Genomic DNA, 7,082 nt, shown 5'->3' with positions numbered 1-7,082 from the left:
CACTATCCTGTAGCATTCAATAGTTCATCGATAGCCCTCACGAGGTCTGAGTTATGACCGTCAAAAGATCAACCTCGAAATGCACTTAGAGCACCTTGGAGACTCCTGGGTACGGGGTGGCCGCAAATGATGGATTGTCTCTGTGGCCGGAACAAGGGTGTGACTATAGTTCACCCGCCCATCTGGAGCTAATGGCACTGATGATTCGATGCCAAGATCAATGGTTTCAAAGTTATGCTATGGTGCACCTATGAACTGAGGCACACTGCAAGTTTTGGCATCGAGCGAGATCGCTGTACCAAATCCAAATGAAATGTGATCTCTCAAAAATGAGATAGGTTATTCTAGGCCTTAGCATCACTATCCTATAGAATTTGACATTTCATCAATATCCCTCACAAGCTTCGAGTTATGACCCTCGAAAGATCAACCTCAAAATGCACTTAGAGCACCTTGGAGACTCCTCGGTATGGGGTGGCCGCAAATGATGGATGGCCTCTATGGCTGGAACAAGGGTGTGACTAGGGTTCACCCACCCATCCAGAGCTAATGGTGTTGATGATTCAATGCCAAGATTAGCGGTTTCAAAGTTATGCTATGGTGCACCTATGAACTGAGGCACACTGCGAGTTTTGGCATCGAGCGAGATCGTTGTGCCGAATCCAAATGGAATTTGTTCTCTCAAAAATGAGATAGGCTATTTTAGGCCTCAAAATCATCGTCTTGTGACATTTGATAGTTCATTGATAGCCCTCACGAGCTCTGAGTTATGACCCTCAAAAGATCAACCTCAAAATGCACTTAGAGATTTTTTGGGACTCCTCGGTATGAGGTGGCCGCGGATGATGGATGCTCTGCATGGCCCGAACAAGGGTGTCACTAGGGTTCACTCACCCACCTAGAACTAATGGCACTGAAAATTCAAATAGTTTTAGCCATTAGAAGTTAGATTTTGAAAAGTTGTCAAGAAAATTGTAAAAGTTGCTAAGAAACTTTTTGCAATTTTTGCGCTAAGACTTGAGTTTAATTGCAAATTTGATTGCAAATGGACTCTACAAACTCCTAGGGACCCTAATAATGTTCTAAACATCTAGACTTACCTAAAAAACACAAAATTTACCAAAAATCCACTTTATTGGACCAATTGATGGCCAAGGCTTATAGTTGTAACATGGGGTCTTGTGTCCATTACAAATGTGGATGGTCACAGGGAGATCATTAAATCTATCCCTATACCTTATTATATCAAGAAAAGAAAAATTATTAGGTACTTTGCACTAGTGTTCCTTGTATTTCATTAATGTTATTGGACTAAGAACTAGTTTTCCTCTCAGTTGGAAGGGTGGGCCTAAGGTTTCAACACTAATGGGTGATGTTGAACCACCTTGGTAATGACTAGTTCATTTGGGGAGGCTTGAGATTGCATGCAAAGAAATTCTTATCTATTTTACTCTTGTTTCAAGGGGTGGGCCTAAGAGTTCAACATAATAGAATGATGTTAAATCACCATATTAGATTTTTCTTATTTGATTAGTTTGATAAAAAATAGTTTTAATAATCATAATGTCAGCTTTATGTCAAATAAGGAAAAAACCAAACTTGTAATAAGATATCTGCAAGCAATTATCTTTCCTATAGTTATAAATGCTCTTAAAATTGTCTGTATAGCCTTGTATCACATGCAAATATGATTTGCAAGAACTTGTTCAATATCTTCCTCTTATAATTCCTTACAAAGAACCTACCAAAATAAAAATTAGAATGTGCAACTAATTTAACCTATCTTTTTCATTATTACAAAAATCATATACAAAAAAAGTTCACATTTTACATCATAATACATCATAAATCTTAGGAATTCTCCCCAATACCAACCACCCCCACCCACACCCCCCCCCCCCCCCCCACCAACTCTTCATGATGTACCTACATTCCAATATCATAAAAAAATTAGTAACTTATTGTATTAAACAAGATAATCATCATTTCATTGAATCATTATGAAGAAAATAACATAAGAAGTAAATATACCTAGTTGAGTGTTCCAATAGGGTCCTCTCTCTATTTTAGGGTCTCCAACAGGGCTTCATGATCAGCATTAGCAATAGTAAAAATTTCTTTTACTTTTGGTCTTCCTTGATGCTTCAACAACTTTACATTTGTTGCTATAATAAGATGCGAATATATGAGAATTATTTTGTGCTTCTGATAGTCTTCGAATGCAAGAATTTCATTCCTTCTAAGCATGTATGTCCATAGCCATGTTCCAATGACAACCACTGAACCAATACGATACGTGAATCCATCATCATCTGTGATTGATTGTGCAAGTTTTTGTTTACCTCTTACACAACGTGCTAACCAATAATAAGATTTCTCATCATTCCCCTATGGTGCAACCAATGCAAAGATATGTCTTAGCTGAAGTAGATCCGATAGATGGTTATGCTCAAGTGAACTTTCCATGTCATCATTTCTAATAGAGGGTATGATAGACAATAGAGTAAGATAATGTGGAGCCCATGTGTCCACCCACTCACTTGACTCACAGTGATCCCAATCACACTGAAAACAACTAGGACAAAAGAAAGCTAGTTGTTGTGTCCAAATGGTCCATGTACTAGAATTAGAGCTCCAGAATGAATGCATTTTTTTATGAGTCTCTCACTGTAGCACAATCTGATCTATCAACTACGGACCCTTCCTCAACCAACCAAAAGAACCTACGTACCACTAAATCAAGAGTCCCCCTTTGTGATAATGCTAAACTACACCAATCAACAATGCTATGAGCATCAAGAAGCTCTACTGCTGAAACCTTTAGTTGCTCCTTAACTAGAGCTCTCTTCACACATGCCCCTGCTCCATCATGTTCCCCTTTTCCATGGCGGGACTCAGAAAACTCCAAATATGAGGCACCCCTCTCTCTACGTGCATCCTACACAACCAATAAAACATGTAGTCATTCTTGAATTGACTTGTACAGTTATTTGACCAAATGATATGTCTATCCATAGCAATTGCATGCTCATGTAAGAAATCAAAATAATTCTTGAAACAATGTTGCACAAACTCGTGAGAGTGAGATCTATCATCACTCATATAAAAATGATACTCTCTAATAATATTTCGATTATCTTCTGCACTATTAGGGGCATGTCTATATGTTATGTGAACAAAAATAGCAATCTAAATAGAGTTGTAATACTAAGATTGTGTCTCATTTTGAGGTTGCAATGTGTAGTTCTCAGCAAAATCAACAACTGATATAATAGTGCCAATGGGAAAAGTCTCCTTGCACATTCTAAATTATCCATCCAGCCACTGAGACCTATGACTATGTCTTGCATACTTGTAAAAAAGATTTGCCTTGAAATCTGAAATAAAACTAGCCACACTGATATCTTTTCTAACCAATTCACATCTAGAGCTCTCACCTCCACTCTTCAATGTGTATTTCACCATTTCATTTACCTTTTTTTTCACTATTGTCTTTCCAAGATCTTGTTCGCACCCCTCATGGGAACATGTGTCAAACTTGGATAAGCCACCGCATTCTGAACACTTCTCATTTAAGCAAGCATTTCTATAAAAGAAACAACCATCAACTCTACGACATAAAAGTTGATCTAGCAAGTCTCTTGATGATTTTGGAAGCCCACTAGCACCACAATCCTCCAACATTTATTTACTATGCAAAGTAGAACGGATGAAGCGTAATAGTTCATAGTGCATAGAAAACTCAACATGATATTTGCAACAACATGTATTTCAAATTTTGAGTGGCACACAATAAAATGGCTTCAAAGATTCAAAAGCCCTTTGTGATATATGAAGACTTGGATGACTCTCTCTAAATTGTTCAAACAACATAGTTTGACTTACCTCCAAATAGTGTGTACGATGTGGCATGCGATCTCTGATGCCAATTCTCAACTATAAAACATCTTTAGCATTGGGTGATACTTGTGAGTTAGAGTGCCAAAATTGTGTGATTTCTTCATTCACATCATCAGATAGCTTCTTATCAAAACGTGGAATTCTCCCACCAAATGCCCATGTTTCATTTTGAAGAGGATCATCAATTTTCTCTCGTTGACTAAGTGCTCTTCTCAAAGTAGTATGATTTAAATTCAAATCAATACAAGTTTGTCTCATATATCTACCCTTTCTCAAATGACGACTTACCAAAGAGGTTGTAATAACCCTTCAAGAAGATCTGTTATCCTTCTCCCTACTATTTTTTCGAATGCTATTGAGAGCACTAAAAATATTCTTTACAATAATGGTATTTCTTTCCAACTTTTTATTGACACAAATCTTCAATTTGGAAAGCATAGGTCTCATCTTTTGCATCTTGAATAAGTACATAAAAAGCTGACATTGCTCTACCACTGTCTTGTTGCCAAAAAACATCTTATATAGTCTTGAAGCCCATAACTGAATGGTTCTTTCTCGTTTTTTCCCTTCCAAACTAGTAATAATAATTTCATCAATTTCAATTATCCATTTTGGTGTTTTAAAACCTTCATGTCAATTATAATTAGGAGATATGTAAGGTTCTTGTGTGTTAGGTTCCTATGCATTGTTATGTTAGACATGGTCAATTATGCAATTTGGATTATGACTTGGTAGCATTTTGTCTTCAAAATTTTCATTCTCTGCTTTTTCAATTTCAACATTATCATTTTCAATAAGTACATTTTCATTTCCCAATTGTACATATTCATTATCTGAATCTATGATTTCACCTTCGACTAATTCATCATCAACTTGACTAATATTTAGTATACCTTATCTTTTTCTTCGGTGTTCCATTTTGTCCCTTTCCCTATATGTCGCAATGTCTTCATTGGATATCTTCCTTTTGCGTTTATCCTTTCAATGAATGATGCTCCCCATTCAGATGACAATATCGGACACCTAGAGTTATATTTTTGAACTTTTTTCGATTGGTTGGGCCCCAAAACGCAACTTTTTGTAAAACCTATAAAAAAAAATTGAAAAAATGATGTTGCCGAGTCTGCAGGGATAGGGAATATGTTAGAAATTGATGCCAGTAATATCAGATATTCGATATGCCCCAAGGGACATTTTGGAGCAAAAATCGAGCTTGTGAGCTATTAGTTTATAATTTATCAATTATTTGACATCTATTACTATGTAAAAATATATTATAATATATTATATATGTATAACATAACGTAAAGATATAACATATAATCTATTAATATATTATGTTATTCTTATTATAATCTAAAAATATAATATATATTATTATATTATATTATTATTATTTTTATTAAATATAATAACGTAATATATATATATAATTACTATAATCTATAATATATTATTATTATTAGAATTGTTCTTGTGGGTCAAAGGGGATCATAGGTTGACCTATGGACCCCTTCGACCCATTAAATGATGACATATGTCCCTAGGGGTCTTAGGACCCCTAGGGACATATTAGAATCATTCTTGTGTGTCAAAGGGGGTCATAGGTTGACCTATGACCCCCTTCGACCCATTAAATGAAGAACTCGATCTTGTGGGTCAAAGGGGATCATAAGTTGACCTATGACCCCCTTCAACCCATTACGTGATGACATATGTCCCTAAGGGTCATAGGACCCCTAGGGACATATTAGAATCGTTCTTGTGGGTCAAAGGGGGTCATAGGTTGACCTATGACTTCTTTCAACCCATTAAATGATGACATATGTCCCTAGGGGCCGTAGGACCCCTAGGGGCATATTAGAATCATTCTTGTGGGTCAAAGGGGGTCATAGGTCCCTTCAACCCATTAAATGATGACATCATTCTTATGGGTCAAATGGGGTCATAGGTTGACCTATGACCCCCTTCAACCCATTAAATGACAACATATGTCCCTAGGGGTCTTAGGACCCCTAAGGACATATTAGAATCATTCTTATGAGTCAAAGACGGTCATAGGTTGACCTATGACCCCCTTCGACCTATTACATGATGACATATATCCCTAGGGGTCCTAGGACCCCTAGGGACATATTAGAATGCTTCATATGGGTCAAAGACGATCATAGGTTGACCTACAACCCCCTTCGACCTATTACATGATGACATATGTCCCTAGGGACATATTAAAATCGTTCTTGTGGGTCAAAGTGAGTCATAGGCTGACCTATGACCCCCTTCAACCCATTACATGATGACATATGTCCCTCGGGGTCTTAAGACCCCCAAGGACATATTAGAATCATTCTTGTGGGTCAAAGGACCCACTACATGACAACATATGTCCTTAGGGGTTGTAAGAAACCTAGTGGCATATTAGAATCATTCTTGTGGGTCAAAGGAGTTCATAGGTTGACCTATGACCCCCTTCAATCCATTACATGAAGACATATGTCCCCAGGGGTCCTATGACCCCTTAGGACATATTGGAATCATTCTTGTGGGTCAAAGGGAGTCATAAGTTGACCTATGACCCCCTTCGACCCATTACATGATGACATATGTGCCTAGGGGTCCTTGGACCCCTAGGGACATATTAGAATCATTCTTGGGGGTCCAAGGGGGTCATAAGTTGACCTATAACCCCCTTCGACCCATTACATGATGACATATGTCCCTAAGGGTCCTAGGACCCCAAGAGACAAATTAGAATCATTCTTGTGGGTCAAAGGGGGTCATAGGTTGACCTATGACCCCCTTCGATCCATTACATGAAGACATCATTCTTGTGGGTCAAAGAGGGTCATAGGTTGACCTATGACCCCCTTCGACCCTTTACATGATGACATATGTCCCTAGGGGTCTTAGGACCCCTAAGGACATATTAGAATCATTCTTGTGGGTCATAGGTTGACCTATGACCACCTTCGACCAATTAAATGATGACATATGTCCCTAGGGCTCCTAGGATCCCTAGAGAAATATTAGAATCGTTCTTGTGGATCAAAGGGGGTCATAGGTTGACCTATGACCCCCTTTGACCTATTAAATGATGACATATGTCCCTAGGGGTCCTCTTAGGGGTTGTAGGACCCCTAGGGGCATATTAGAATCGTTCTTATTAGTCAAAGGGGGTCATA

The sequence above is a fragment of the Cupressus sempervirens genome, chromosome 5 (assembly GCF_028749045.1).
Source record: "Cupressus sempervirens isolate cs-2001-9-10 chromosome 5, ASM2874904v1, whole genome shotgun sequence".
NCBI classification, from domain to species: Eukaryota; Viridiplantae; Streptophyta; class Pinopsida; order Cupressales; family Cupressaceae; genus Cupressus; species Cupressus sempervirens.
Note: the sequence above shows the minus strand (reverse complement) of the source record.